The sequence below is a fragment of the Petaurus breviceps genome, unplaced genomic scaffold, assembly GCF_028583685.1.
Source record: "Petaurus breviceps papuanus isolate PSGF00001 unplaced genomic scaffold, PetGlider_PUasm1.0 90895, whole genome shotgun sequence".
Taxonomy (NCBI): Eukaryota; Metazoa; Chordata; class Mammalia; order Diprotodontia; family Petauridae; genus Petaurus; species Petaurus breviceps.
Genome location: NW_027187372.1, coordinates 10,588,961 through 10,603,907, shown reverse-complemented (window position 1 = coordinate 10,603,907; position 14,947 = coordinate 10,588,961).

Here is a 14,947-nt window from a genome sequence, read left to right as displayed (position 1 = left end):
GCTTTGAATTCAGGTCTTCCTGGTTCTGGGCCTAATGCTCTATACTCTGAGCCACCTAACTACCTTCATCCATATGTATACACACATGTAAATGTAAATATATATTTAAATCAATACATAAAGTGAATAAAATAACAATAATGTGAACTACAAAATGCTAGGTAGGTATATATTTTATTTACATGCTTTCATAAATACATGTGTATGCTTTATGCTTGAGTGTGTTGTGGTCTAACACTAATAATTAAATTTTAATAATATTATGTATAAATTTGTGCACTTGGATGTGATAGATAAATGGATGGATGGATGGATGAATGGATGGAATGTAGAAGAGCAGGATGATGGCAGCATAACTAGAAATCAATTCAACAGAAAAAAGACTTAGGAAGTTTTAGAGATCTTCTAAATGCAAACAAATTGGACAATTTACTCTCCTATGATTATGCATTGCTCTCTAACAGCTGTTTACACTAAGGTTTATTTTAGAAATGCTCTCCCTTCCATGCCTGCTAGGTTTGTTTTTCTCTTAGCTGTTCTTCAAAGGTGATAGTTATCCATGAAGATATCCCTAAAAACTACAAATGAGTCATATCTTTCATGAGGTTTCATCATACTCTAAACCATTTTGATGCCCTTATTTTGTAATTTTCATTGGTTGTTGAGTTTCTCCTTGTGTCTGACTCCTTGTGACTACATTAGGGGTTTTCTTGGCAAACATATTGGTTTGTCATTTTTTCCTCCATTTCATTTTACAGATGAGGAAACTGGGAAAAACAGGGTTAAGTGACTCACCCAGGTCACATAGCTAGTAAGTATCTGAGATTGCATTTAAACTAAGGTCTTAGTTTATCCACTGTACCACATAGCTACCTCCATGATTTTTCATTTAACTTATGTATATATCACCCCTACTAAATCATATGCTCTTCGAGGGCATACACAGATAGTATTTATTTCTCCAGGATCTTATTGCAGGGAATTATGCACACTAGGAATTTAAAAGTATGTTCAATAAATGAATAAATTAGAAAATGACTTCTATACTAAAGGATATTCTTTATCATCATTAAATTTCTGTTCTGTCTTCTTCTCTTGTGCTTTTTTACTACATTCCAAATACTTCAAGGAAATGTTACTCCAAGTTATATTTTTAGTACCCTTATATTCAAACTCTAGGTTAAGAATACTCTTAAGTATAAAAAACATCATGAAAAAAACTATTAAAAGGAAATTATTCATAATATATCTGTCAGTTCACCAAGACAGTTGTTATTGGCATGAATGTAATTATAAAACATTCAATGGATAAATAAATAATAAAAGTATAAGATAGTATTCATGGGCTATATAAATATGATAAAAATAATATATAAGTGATTTCCAAGTTTAATGCCATAACAGCAAAATTACTAAGAAAATATTCCTCATAACTAGGCAAAATAATAACATTCATTTAAAAAAACTATAAAATAAGCATTACAATTCTACACTTCACAATATATTAAAAAGTCATACTAATCAATACTATTAAGCTTTTTTGAAAAATTAATGAAATTCATCAGTGAAACAGACTAAATGAAAATAAAATTGGAAAAAAATTAAATGCAATAGTCTACCATATGATAAAGTTGAGAATATAATTTCTGGGATAAGAACGCCTTATTTGACAAGAACTGCTGAGAATATTAAAAAAAATAGTTTGGTGGACATTATATTTAGACTTACATATAACACCATATATGAAAAGAAGCAATACCTAAGTATAAAAGATGGATGACATTACTTTTCTTAAGCGATGACAAGTAGAACCAGTCTTTTTTCACAGCTATAGCTAAGAGCAAGGAATAGGGATTATTATTAATATTGTTATATGTCAAGTGAAATTGAAAAGCTAATGAAGAAAATTAATCTAAGTAGAATAAGAACAAGAGGAGTCTCGTGAGAAAAAAAACTTGTATCAAATGCTATTTTAAGGGACTAATCCCCAATGTAGATAGATAGTAATTCTGTAGAATTTTAAGATTTATACATATATTTACAATAGTATATCATTTTATTCTCACAAAATCCCTTGAATTCAGGTACTATTTTTGTTTCTACTTAGAAATGAGGACATCATAGAGGCTAAAGGTGACACATGATATAGTATGCTATACTTTGAGAGAGGAAGACCTGAGATCAAACCCAGTCTCTGATAATAGTTGTATTACCATGGGAAAGTAATTTATTCTCTCCCAACCTCAGTTTCCCCATCTGCAAAATGGGGATAAAAATGGTACCTGGATCACTGGGCTACTTTGAACATCAAATGAGATAGCATATATAAAGAATTTTGTAAAACTTGAAGTGGTAGCCCATATGGAGTTGTGACCCACAGTTTAAGAAGCACTGAAAGCGTAGGTAGTGAAAAAGTTTAAGAAGTCCTGCTATAAAAAACTGATGATGAGAAGACAAAGGCAGAGTATATGAAGGAAGAGGAGGATGCAGGAGTCTCAACCAGGAAACCAAAAGATCCTTCTAATGAGTGAACACCCAAAGCAAAATACTAACCTCCCATAATGAATATATAACAAAGACAGCTTCTGATTGATTCAGGGCCAGAAGGCACAAAACCTACATGACTTAGCACAGCTGTGAATTATCATGATTCAAAGGAGATCAGTCCTTCAAATGTTCACAATTTAGCCTGAGCCTGGGAAATTGAACTCCACAAAGAAAACAACAAAAATCCCACCTTTCTTGTGCTTACAGTGTGTATGTGTGCTTATACACTGACAAATTCATATAGATTCATATACATATATGTGTGTATGTGTATATGTATGTACACATCCATCACACATATGTGTGTATATGGATTTATGCATATGTAATTGTTAACTCAGGAGAAAATTCCCAAATGGAAATGCATCATTATGAAGAGCATTTGTTTGATAATATCTGACAATTAAATCTATTATTAATTCATTGATTAATCAATTAAATTAATAAATATTAAAAATTACTTATTTTGATAATAATTTCTCCTTGAATCATATATTATCCAGTGTAAAACTTAATGTTGCTTTTGTTTGTTTGTTTTGTGAAGGAAAGTAATCTTAGAATAAATTCATTTGTACCTAGGAAGGAAATTACACTACTGGCTTAGTTGGAGAGCTTTGATGTGACAAAGATTCTTAGAAAGTTACACTGGGCATTCAGAGGTTAAGATTTTTCCCTAGAGTCACAGAGTCAACATGCATAAGACATAGTATTGAAACCCATGTCTTTCTTAGACCCTTAGACAAAGTTCCTTCTCAACCCTGCCAAACTATCAATTATAGAGGAGTCCAATATAAACTTCAATAAAGATATGAAGGGCAACTAGGTGGTGCAGTGGATAGAGCGAGAAGACTGGAGTTAGAAGGACTTGAGTTCAAATCCAGCCTCATACACTTACTAACTGGGTAATCTTGGGAAATTCACTTAATCTTCTTTGATTCAGTTTCCTCATCTGTAAAAGTTGTGGAGAGGGAAATGCTAAACCACTCTACTATCTTTGCTAAGAAAACTCCAAATAGTATCTCAAAGAGTCAGACACCACTAATCAACAGAGCAACAATCACAAAATAGGATTTTGAAAATTGTTATTTTAGTATGTTTCTTATTGTTATTATTCAATGTTAGTCTATGACTACAAACATCATAGTCAGAAAAGTTTTTCCCCACTTATTTCAGTGGAAATTGGGGTTAGTATGAAGTAGAAGATATCAGATAGAATCTGAGGATCATTAAACTATAAAAAAATATGTATGCCCATGTGACATGATAGTGCTAGTAACAAAGAAAATGGAAGTAAGAGAGTGAACTTTTTTTTTAATCTGGAGCTGTGTTTGGAATCAGAAAGTGATGGATACAGGTCCTGCTTTTGATATCTACTATCAATGTGAACAAGTGAAAATTACTTAATTTATTGGTGCCCGTTGTAAATCTCTACCACTATAATTCATAGACCAGAGAATTTCACCACCCATTTAAAAAAATTACATCCAAACTTTTGGGGCAAGAACTCACCATTTGACAAAAATTTCCAGGAATATTGGAATTCCAGCAAAAACTAAGCAAAGACCAAACTCTCATAGGATATATGCACCATGATAACATCAAAATGGATACATGATTTAAGCATAAAAGGTGATATATTGAGCAAATTAGGAAAACAGAAGAAAAATTACTCATTAGATCTTAGGATAAGAGAAGAGTCTATGACCAAACAAGACCTAGAGATGATCAATTGAGATAAAATGGATAATTTTGATTACATGAAACTAAAAAACGTTTTTCATGAATAAAATTACCAAAATTATAAAGAAAACAGAAAACTGAGGAGAAACCAATTAAACACATTTCTCTCATAAAGGTATCATTTGTCAAATATAAGGGAACTGAGTCAAATTTGAATAAAAAAGATCACAACTATTCTCCAATTAAGAAATGGGCAAACAATATAAGAAGACAGTTTTTAGGCGGAAAAGTGAGCAAAGCTATCAGCTGTCACAAGTTGTTATGAATAACTAATCATTTAAGAAATATGCATTAGAAATGAATCTAAGGTATGATCTCACCCTTCTCTCAGATTGGCTAACATGACAGAAAATGAAAATGAGAAAGATTGAAGGAGTTGTGCAAATCCAGGTACACTAATGCATTTTTGAAAGAAATGTGAATATATCCATCCATTCAGGAGAGAAAAATGAAACTATGCTATGAAACTTCATACCCTTTTCCCCAGCAATATCACTACTGGGTCTTTATATCCAAAAATTTAAGGAAAAAAAAAAGAAAGAACTCCTGTGTATAGAAATATTTATAGCAACTCTTTTTGTGGTGCCAAAAAATAAAAAAAAAAATTGAAAGGATGCCCAACTATTAGAAAATGACTGAAACAGTTTTGAAATGTAATCATTATGTAATTATTTTGTTCTATAAGCAATGAAAAAGGAGATGGTTTAAAAAAGCCCTGGGGAGACATATGAACTGATGCTAAGTGAATTGATCAGAGCCAGGATAATATTGTATACAGGAAAAGCCATAGTGTAATGATAACCAACTATGAAACATTTAGCTATACTGATCAATACAATGATTCATCATAATTCAGAAGACTTCATAATGCAAAATGCTTACAGAAATTTAAAAATCTAAGAGAAACAATTATTTAACTTAGGAATTTGACATCTGAGAAATTGATAACAAGCCATAAATTTTGAAAAATGAAAATTTCTCTGAAATTTTATTTTCCTTCTAATATTAACTATTTTATTTCTTTTTCTTTTTTGCTTTTTGGAGGGGGGAGGGCAGGGCAATTGGGGTAAAATGACTTGCCCAAGGTAACATGGCTAGTGTTAAGTGTTTGAGAACAGATTTGAACTCATGTCCTCCTGACTTCAGGGCTGGTGCTCTATTCACTGTGCCACCTAGCCACCCCTATTTTCATTTTTCTTGAAAGATAAAAAGTTCCCAGCAACTTGAAAAGTAAAATAAAAGTAAAAAACTATTAACAAGTTTCTTCTACCAGCCATCCACATGTACACATCCCATGTGTGCACAATCCCATGGCCACACATGAGAACACATACACACATGCACCCTCAAACTAAAGTTAAGAAAATGTTTTTTAAATATATAGATTATATTTAAATACATGCTTCAGTGTCTAAATAAAAGTAATAGAATTAAGGTATAGATTCATATATGAACTTTGCAAGTTGTCTAATATATATCCTCAGAGAGCTCCTTTAACCAAGCTGAGGTTAGCCACATATATCTGTTTTAGAAGAATGAGGTTAATATTATGGTTATTCCTATCAAGATTATTATAAAGAATAGCTATGGAAGGTTGTTAAGGGACATTTCAAAAATCTAAAATGTCAGACTCAATAATGATGATTAATCACAAGACTAAAATTAAGAGTCTATTTCCTCAGCAAAAAAAAATCTATTGTCCATTTGAAGGAAAATAGTAGTGCTCCCTTCCATTAAATTAATAAACCAGTGCTATAAAGACTCAAAAGAATCTTATGGAAACCAATATTCTTAAGAATAGAAGAAATTTGACTTCTCTCTCTCTCTCTTTCTCTCTTTCTCTCTTTCTCTCTCTCTCTCTCTCTCTCTCTCTCTCTCTCTCTCTCTCTCTCTCTCTCTCTCTCTCTCTCTCTCTCTCTCTGTCTCACACACACACCTATATGTGTGTGTATATATATATATATGTATACACACACATATACATATACATATCAACAGTGGGACTGCAAATCATTTTCTACAGAATTTATATAGCTAGATATAGATCAGTCAAATCAAATAAACTATTTGAAATATACCTGGGAGGCACTGTGCTAATTATTGGGAATACTAAGAAGGTTTTAGAAAAAAAAATCCCTTCCTTAAAGGACATCACAGTTTTATAAAGGAGACACCATGCGTTCAAGCATACACAAAAAAAGATATGTGCAGAATAAACTTGAGAAAATCTTAGAGGAAAGTTACTACTGTTAAAGAGGATTAGGAAAGCCTTCCTGAAGAAGGTGGAATTGTATATAACATTTGAAGGATGTGGGAACATTCCAACTGTAGTAGAAATAGAGTTAAAATGCCTGAGTTGGACAATGGAGAGTATTGTTCAAGAACCAATAGGGAGGTGATCGTTCCTGTATTGTAGATCTTGTATAGAGAAACATAAAGTCTAAGGTAGATGGAAAGATAGAAAGTTCATGACAAGCCTTAAATGCTAATGAATGGATTTTATATTTGATATTAGAGGTAAAGGCAAGCCACTTGAGTCCACTTTAGGAGTATCTCATTGCTAGCTGGCTAGAAGATGGACTGGAATCATAAGATACTTGATATAGGGAGACAGGAAGAAGGTTACTCTGATAATCAAAACACGAGGTGATAATGGATAGTATCAGAATGTTGTCCTTGTCAGAACAGAGAATGTGTACAGGAGAAACGTTCTGAATATAATATTAAAAGGGCTTCATGACAGATTATATATTGGATGGAGTGGATATTGTACTCAGTGAGGAGATGAGCATGATACCTAGGATGTGAGTATAAGCGACTAAGAGAGTGGTGGTGTCTTCAAAAGTAATAAGGAAATTAAGAAAAGGGCAAGGTTTAGGGGGAAAGATAATGGGTTCAGTATTAAATTTTTTTAATTTAAGATGGTTACAATTCATAATGTTTAGTAGACAGTTGAGTATTTCAGACTGGAGGTCAAGAATAGAGAAACACTGGATAAAATATATCTGGCAATCATGTGAGTATAAATGATCATTGACTCCATGGGAGATTATGAATTCACCAAGTGAAAAAGTTTAGAGAACTTTGCCCATGAATAAGCCTTAAGAGACAACTAGGTTTAGGAGGCACAAGTTAGATGAAGATCCAGTAAAGGACATTACAAAGGAGGATACACAAAATGCAAAGTTGAGAAGAAAGTAAGAAGAAAGAAAATTGATACACTTATAAACAAACTTCTAGAGGCTATTTAGCAATGAAAGGGATGGGAGATAATGAGCAATAGGTAGTCAGAGCAGATGGATCAAAAACAGTTTTGAGGAAGGGGGAAACATTGATGTGTTGGCAGCCAAGAGAGAAGCAACCAAAAAATAGGGAGAGGTTTAAGATTAGTGAAAGAATTGGGACAATTGGTGGAGTAATCTACTGGAGGAAATGGGATGGAATGGGATTGTTTGTGCATGTAGAAAAGTTTAATCTTGGCAAGGAGGGACACCTCTTACTTTTCTGTTGTCTCCCTTATTAGACTGTGAGTTTTGTGAGAACAGGGACTGTCTTTTTTCTTTATTCCTATCCTCAGGGTTTCACATAGCTCCTAGCACATAGAAAATGTTTAATAAATATTCATTGTCTTAATTCTTCATCTGAAGGAGATGGAGGAAGGCATCTGAATGACAGGAGATGAGGAATGTCTTTAAAATGACCTCATTTTTTCAGTATATTATTTATGTATACTTTCTTTCAATCTTGGAACATGATATTATTTAATTAAAGTTAATTGAGTTTTACAAGTATTTCTTAAGGAGCCATACCTTTTCTGGAACTGTACTAGGAGCTGGCACTAAAAGGCAAAAAGCGAAAACTTTGTCCCTTTAAAGACTTTAGATTCTAGTTGATGGGCTTGCATTTTACTGGGGGATTTAGAGGAGAAAGAAGTTATGTTGTAATGGAAATTTGTTTTTATGTTGCAATAGAAAATTGAAACTAAAGTATACTATATCTCCCTTGTGCTCTTTAGCTGGAGAGGTCTGGCAGCTTATCTTTGTGGTGGTCAAATTAGTAAAGAAAGGATGAATGTCTTTTCTTTTTTTTTTTTGGCTTTTGGAGGGCAATTGGGGTTAAGTGACTTGCTGAACGTTACATGGCTAGTTTTTTTTTTGTCTTTTTTTTGTTTTTTGTGGGTGTTAAGTGTCTTAGGCCAGAACCGAACTCAGGTCCTCCTGATTTCAGGGCCGGCGCTTTACTAACTGTGCAACCTAGCCACCCCTGTATGAATGTATTTCCAAGAACAGATTCACAGAGTAATCATCTTCACATGAATCAACTTCATTTTATGAAAATATTTTCATTCAGGAAAAACCTCTTCTAAAAGTATTTTTTACACTTCTTCAAATATGTAGAATCTCATTATTATGGTACTACTTCCTCCAAACAAAGAACCTCACAACTCTTCCATATTTTTTGGTTTACAATTTCAAGAGTGTCCATGGACAATAAAATATAATTGGTGAACACCTTAATACTCTTGTGGTGAGAAGTCCATAAAACTAGTTAGAGATATCACACAGAGGATAGAATTCATCACCAGGCACATGCTCCAAAATTTTCCAGATGGGTAGGAACTGATATAGCTTGTTTGCCACTGGCATGGTGTTCAAAATCTCACATTGAATTCCATACCCCAATAAGTCAGTGGAATAGTACTTCAATAGAAGACAATATTACTAATAAATTACTATTACTAGCCCCCTTGTGTGTGTATTATATATTTGCAAGGTCAGAAGGCAAAGGGACAGTTGACAAAATTCTTAGCAATTCCATCTTTTTTCCATTCAAAACTATAGAAGTGATATCTATATTTGCATCAAAGAGATAAGTACATTTTTGACAAACTATTCAAATGTTACAAAATAATATATTTTTGTACTTTGTAAATGTCACTCTTCTGATACAGAAACACAAGAGGGTACTGAGATAAGAATAATATGCCCTGAAATAATTTTGATCAGTTATTTGTATTGCAAATTAATATTAAATTAAAAATCAATAATGACTGAATATCATGAGCACCCATTGAAGAAGTTAACAACATGCACAGAAATATTAATAAATTTAACAGTGAACTACTTCTAATATAAAACAATATAATAGTGGGGAAAGCTGCTGGTTTTTATAAATACCAGAAAAAAATACTCCTGAAAGTAATTTTTAATATGGGATGTTTCAGCAAGCAACACAAATAAGTAGATTTTATAGCCACCTTTTGTCCACATTGAGAATATGCTAGTGTTTATTTCAATCCTGAAATATTCATTTGCTAAAATAGACCCTGAGTAAAAGCTACCGCTTGAAATTATTGTTGTTATTATTATTAGTATTGCTAGTAGTAGAAGTAGTACCAGCAACAGCAGCAGTGATATCTTTGCCATTTGACGAAGAAGAAATTATATTGTTTTGTTTTATTTTTTTTACTCATAAGGAATGACAGGTAAACTATAGTGGAAAATAAAATCATTATACAATAAATATCAGTACTATGATTTTCAGACTCAAAATTATCATTTAAATTTTTAACTTTGTTTCCTCCTTCCCCATCTTTATTTCCAAGCAAGTAGCATGTGCCACCCTAAAACTTAGGAGCATGCATATTCTCAATTCATGGAATTCAGTTATGTACTTAAGGAAAGGATTCTGACTGCTGATACCTACAGAAGCACAGATAGAATTCGCTATATATATAGCTAGGAAATTTCCCTATAGAAATTTCACTCCTATGATGCATTTTCTATGCAATCCTGCAAAATGTGCAAAAGGCAAGGTTTTGGTCTCAGGTTAGCTTCACATTGATAAATGAATTAGGAAAGGAACTTCAAGAATTGTCATACAAGTGAATTGTAAAGAGAACAAGTACTTAAAACCCTCTAAAATAACCTTATTAATTTTATTCACTGGCACTTTATTCACTATAAATGTGACCATAATAATAGAGAAATTAGGCCAAATTAATATCATTTTGTTCATTTTACTTATAACGGGTCTCCACTGAGACCACAGAGATGAAGGCTAGCTAAAATTATATATAGGACCCCAAATATTCACAGATTACAGAAATTGGAAATCAACTTTAACTTACTATGATTCAACATAAACTACTAAAACAGTATTGAAAAGGAATAGTAATTAAGTTTCCAGGATTCCAAACCATGCAGATAATTCCGTAAGTAAGTAGAGACAATGCAAGAGCACATCCACTTTGAATACATTCACTATAAAGAATTATAGCATTCTTAGACTGATTCTTCCTAAATTTTATGGTAGGAAGTTCTGCTTGTTATTTTAAAAAGGTTTATTATTTAAAATGAAAATGTTATTTTCAGTGCTTATTTTTTGTGACTTTTCTGTAGCATTTGATACTATTTATTATTTTTTCCTCTTCCATACCCTCTATTCTCTGGACTTTCATGAGTCTACTTTCTCCATTCTCCTTCCGTTGTTCCAACTGTTCTATCTCATCTCTCTTTGCTAATTACATGAGTCCCAAAGTCCCAGTTCTGTTTTCTTTGTTCTTTTTATTCTTTCCTCTCTCACAGAGATTTCATCCAATCTGTTAAGATCAATTGTTATTTCTGTGTAAATGATTTCTCAGATCTAGTCCTAATCTCTTTCCAGAGTTATACACATCAGTAAATGCCTATTGGATATCTTGAACTGGATTATCTTAAGCATTTCAACAAGGTACTTTAGTAAAAGAGAGTTTTGAAGAAGGATATTAATATTTGCAGGAAATAGGAAAGTGTTCATTCAAAAGATTGTGTTTAAGATCAATCTTAAAGAGAAAAACTGTATGTGAGAAAAGTAGAAGAGTACATTCTGTGCATGTGGGACAACTAATAAAAAAACAGGGATAGAAGACATGGAGTGTCGTGTATAGGGAACAGAAAAAAGAATTTTTTTTTACAATATCAAAGTGCAAGCAAATGAATCAATTTCAAGGAAACTGCAAATAGGTTGAGATAAGATAGATTCAAAATGATTCTCTTAGGTCATAGTTACACAGTACTAAGTTTGAACTGATGATTATATATTTAAGGTTATAAAATTATTATTTCCTCCAAAACTGTCCAAGAGATTTATAAACACAATATACATATAACTCTATAGCTAGGACTTTACTGTGTTATATATTCAACAACTCACTGTGCTAGATCTCCAAAATTCTGGGAATAAGTTGAAGAAATAAAGAGTAAGTACTTCCCCTGGAGTGAATAATTCTATATTTTCCCTTGACTGAAGAGATTTTACATAGTAACAAGATTGTGGAAGTTAATACTGCACTGAATTAAAGGACACAGTTTAATTAAAAATTCTGGTAATTTTATTATAAGCACTTACATTCCCATATTCAATGATATGTTTGTCTCAACTATCATTATGCTTCAGCTGCAAGTGGATTTAGGTTCATCAATAATTTGAATTCTCAACTTTAATTAATGACTGATGTGTGTATGTGTACATACATATATATATACACATATGTTTATTATATACCAATTACATGCAAATTTTTAAATGCTCGTTGTTTACATTTTGAGATGCGAGTTCTCTCCTTCCCTAGTTCTATTCTTACCCTCCCTTCCCTCTTGAAAATGCAAAATGATCATATGTGTGAAGAATGTCAGCTCAGTTTAGATATGATACAAAAACGTGTTCTGAAATGTAAAAGAAAATGTATTTTGAGTAGAAAAATCTGACTCCTTAACACTTATAAGTATAACCCAGGGCTCAAGCCCATTTCTATAAGACTCCTCATTGATAGAGAATGGTTACTTGATTTCCAGGATTTGTATGAAGAGAACACTTTATTAGAGTTTATGAGGGGAGAGATACTATTTCTGGCTTCCAGCTTGGAAAGAGGACAAATTTGGTTTCAGTCTTTTTTTTTTTTTTTGAGAGGTCCATGAAAGGAAATAAAGACTGGAAAGAAGGTAACATGTAGAGAAATTGGTATCTCAGTGATGTCTCTAACCCTAGCTTACCACTCTAAAGACTTGGAGGAATTTCTCCTTGGGTGAGAGAAAGGGCTCTTTCTGTTCAAATTGATTTATCTCACGCCAAGTAGAAGAATCCATTCATCCTGTGTGGTTTCGGTATATTCTGAGCTGTATAATTTCATTAATTTCTGTTTGCTATCAACTTGGATAAATAGATTTATTTGTTCTTCAATGTGTTTGATAGTCTTTATGGAAGTCATATTTGTGGAAAGAGAGTAAAGTTTTTCAGTATGTACCTTGGAACCCTCCTTAACAATGAAAAAAATAGTAATCTAGAGATGATTTAAAACTAAAATTATTGTATACCTACTAACAATATGGTGGGGAGATATGACAAATAAAACTCTAGTTTGCTATTTCCTCTCAGAGGAGAACTGAATGAACATCTTTGTGATCCTATCCTCCCACCCCATGCCTGTTAGCAATCAAACTCCTCCTCATAGAAGGGTGGGCAAATATCCATCTATGCCTCCCTCACCACCACATGAAAATAAATATGTACTGATATATATATATATATATATATATATATATATATATATATATATATAACCTACATGGACTGCACATTCTACCTAATTAGAAGTCTCCAATTGAACTATGGGGAAAAAAGTGATATATTTGTTTACAGAGGAAACATGGCCTAGTAGATTAAAAGATAGCTTTAAAACCAAATTCTTAGTTAAAGTTTACCTCTAACACATACCGTCTGTATGTCTGAACAAATACTTAACTTCTCAGTGCTCAAGGCAGCTTTTAAAGATTCACAGTTAGAGTTAAAGTCAAGATGTCAGAGTATAAGCAGGGCCTCCTCGCAGCTACCGCTTCCCCAATTCATGTAAAAGGGGACTCTGAACAAACTTTGGAGCTACAGAACCCACAAAATGACACAGAGAAACTAACCACTCCCTGAGGACAGCGTGGCAGGCCGGCAGGAATCAGCCAGCACAGCACTCTGGGAGCCCAGCTCAGCCCCACACTGAAGTTTTAGCCCTAGGGCGGGCCTGATCAGCTGCTAGCAGGAGGGACTACGGATCACCAGCAGCTGTGGCCATCTCCAGAATTATCAACACACAGATGGGAAGGACAAAGTGAGAGGTTAAATGCACTGTGGACTTTTGGACCCAGTAGTTGGGAGTACATAGATTTTTGCCCCCAGTGCTAGAAGCCACTGAGGAGCCCCAGCTCTGTAGTTGCCCCCACCTGGAAGCTTCAGCTCCTGCCATGCAGACTATAGGGGGAAAAAGTGACCAGTCTGAGGGGTAATCACTCTGCTTTAACCTGCTTGGATTTGCATTGCAGTCTAGGGTGGAGGTCCTGGGCTGTGTGACCAGCTTGCCAGAGCATGTGGAAGCTTCAGAGAAGGCACCCATCTAATTCCTCCAGCAGCTGAGAAAACCCCAGCTTTTGGGATGAAAGCTCCCCTGTCTGGTGGCAGAGTCCTACTGTGGCAAAAAGCCCAAAAGTCAAGTGATTGAGAGGCAATATGATCAGGCAAAGGAAGCAAAGCAAACAGAAGAATCCAACATTAGAATTCTATTTTGAGGACAAAGAGGATCAAAGCATGGAACAGGACAAAGATCTCCTGCACCAAAAGCGTCAAAGGAAAATACAAGCTGGTTGCAGGCCATAGAGGACCTTAAAGAGCAGATAAGAGAAGTGGAGGAAAAATTGGGAAGATAAATGAGAACGATGCAAGAAAATTATGAAATGAGAGTCAACAGCATGACTGAGGAAAATAGCACCTTAAAAAATAGACTAACTCAAATGGCAAAAGAGCCTCAAAAAGGCAATGAGAAGGATGCCTTAAAAAGCCGAATTTGCCAGATGGAAAAAGAATCTCAAAAGCTCACTGAGGAGAATCATTCCTTTAGAATTAGATTGGAGCAAATGGAAGATAATGATTTTATGAGAAATCAAGATGTTGTTAAACAGACCCAAACAAATGAAAGAACAAAAGGCAATGTGAAATATCTCATTGGAAAAACCACTGACCTGCAAAATAGATCCAGGAGAGATAATCTAAAAATTATTGGACTACCTGAAAGCAATGATCAAAGAAAACCTAGAAATTATCCTCCAAGAAATCCTCAATGAAAACTGCCCTCATATTTTAGAACAAGAGGGCAAAATAGAGTTTCAAAGAATCTACCCATCACCTCCTGAAAAAGATTCCAAAAAGAAAACTCCTAGGAATATTATTGCCAAGTTCCAAAATTCCCAAATCAAGGAGAGACTATTACAAGCAGCAAGGAAGAAACAATTTGAATATTGTGGAAACACAATCAGGATAACCCACGATCTGGCAACTTCTACACTGAGGGATAAAAGGTCTTGGAATGTGATATTCTAGAGGTCAAAGGAGCAGGGATTAAAACCAAGAATCACCTACCCAGCAAAACTGAGTATCATGTTTCAGGGGAAAATATGGTCATTCAGTGGAATCAAGGAGTTTAAAGCATTCTTGATGAAAAAACCAGAGTTGAATAGAAAATGTGACATTCAGATACAAGAAGCAAGAGAAGCAGATCAAAGTGTACTATATTCTCTTTCTCTCTCTCTCTTTCTCTCTCTCTCTCTCTCTCTTTCTCTCTCTCTCTCTCTCTCTCTCT